Raw genomic sequence first — 1782 nt, 5'->3', positions numbered from 1 at the left:
TGAGGCTAACCAGCAGAAACCGACACAGCATCTCCCTTCTCATTGAATCCTTTGACGCTGTTATCTATTTAAGAATTAGCTCTGTGAGGCATGCCCAGAAAGTTCATTGACAACATCACTGGTTTTAGACAGCTAAGACTAAGCCACAAGTGAAATTTATCATCTCCCTTCAGCATCTTTCAACAACATCCAAAAGTCTATCTTTTAAAAGATAACCACGGCCTTAAATAAAAATAATTGTATTTGTATTGGTTACATTATCTGGTGGCACTGTTTTCAGTGTAACAAATCATCAAAATGCATCCTCTACATATTTCCAGGGTCCAATTAAGTTGAATGATAATCCAGTAGCTCTTGATTTCCTCACTGCTTAATAGTTATCAAGAATCCCTCCCCAGCATTACTGTTCTTCTAGAATTTGTCTAGCAGGTTTTCTGGGTTTTACAAATAAAAAGAACCTCCCCTCCCCCCCCCACACACACACACATACACAAAATCAACACACGCCTGACTTAGGTGGAGTCTTTCATTGCCTGTTAAATGTTTAGCTTTTGGAGACAGAATCATCCCCCATTACTCTATTATAGTCCTCCATCATTCATTTAGACAGCGAAATACTATGCCACCTTTTAAAATGACATTGCGGATATACATTTACTAAGGTGAAGAGATTCATTATATGGTTAAATGTTAAATTTTTAAAACAGCGTGTTATGAAGCAGCAATAGTAATGTTATTCTCTCGTAACAGGAAATGTGAGTTTGTAATGTCACATTGCTAAAAGTCTGACTGATGTAAGCAAATCTGGGTAATGATAAGTGCATAGATTAATATTAGTGTCAGATTGACATGTCTTCAAATCCATTCTCTTCCTAGCTAGATGACCTCAGACAGATTGTTTAATCTTTCTCAGTCTCACTTTCTTCTTCTTTACAGAAAATAATAATGGAATTGGCTTTCTGAGGTTGCTAGGAGGATTAAATGGATAAAGTATGTTAGGCATTTAGCATAGTTCCTGGCCCACAGTAAGTGATCTGTAAACCATAGCCATTATTAATATGATCTATGAGATGATAGAAAATGTCAATAGCTATTACCTCTAGGTCTGGGTTTAAGAATGATTTTTCTTTGCTTCTTTGGGCTCCATTTCTACCTTTGTCAACCATTCTAATGTGTTAACGTGCTTTTTTTATATATGTATATTGCAAAATAGTTACTGTTTTATACAACGTTTTGTAATTGTGTGAAACCATCATACATCTCACTGATCTTACTTTTGTCATTAAGTACTGCTTTGAAGATCCACAATTCACAATATGTTGCTGTGTGTACCTCTAATTAATTCTTTATAAATGTTGCTTAGTACTCCAGAGTGTGTGTCCTCAACATTTTATCTATCTGCTCTGTCAGTTATTAGACTCATAGATTGCTTCCAAGTCTCTAATGCTACAAGTTACATGTAATTAATACCGTCATGCACATCCCCTGAAGGATCCATACAACATTTTCTTTGGAATACATACCCAGGGGTATAATTGCTGGGTTATGGAGTATGCATTTTCTTAGTTGACTAAGTAGTGACAGATACTTTCCACAAAGGCTGCGGTAAGAACGCAGTAACTCCATCAGCAATGGTAAAATTCCTGTATGTGGGAACATCTCCACCAACACTTGGCCTTATCCATCTTTCTGACTTTTGCCAGTCTAATAAGTAAAACTTGAGAAAACTTGCTTTAATTTACGTTTCTCAGATAACTCAGGATTTGGACATCATTTCTTTCA

The 1782-nt window shown here is 36.1% G+C and overlaps 1 pseudogene; it reads left to right on the top strand.

Moving 5' to 3' along the window:
* Positions 1-395: 395 nt before the first annotated feature.
* Positions 396-462, top strand: LOC119471866 (annotated as a pseudogene).
* The last annotated feature ends 1320 nt before the right edge of the window (positions 463-1782 follow it).

Source organism: Cebus imitator, unplaced genomic scaffold (genome assembly GCF_001604975.1).
Source record: "Cebus imitator isolate Cc_AM_T3 unplaced genomic scaffold, Cebus_imitator-1.0 Scaffold76, whole genome shotgun sequence".
In the NCBI taxonomy this organism is placed as follows: Eukaryota; Metazoa; Chordata; class Mammalia; order Primates; family Cebidae; genus Cebus; species Cebus imitator.
Note: the sequence above shows the minus strand (reverse complement) of the source record. Positions and strands in the feature narration are given on the sequence as shown.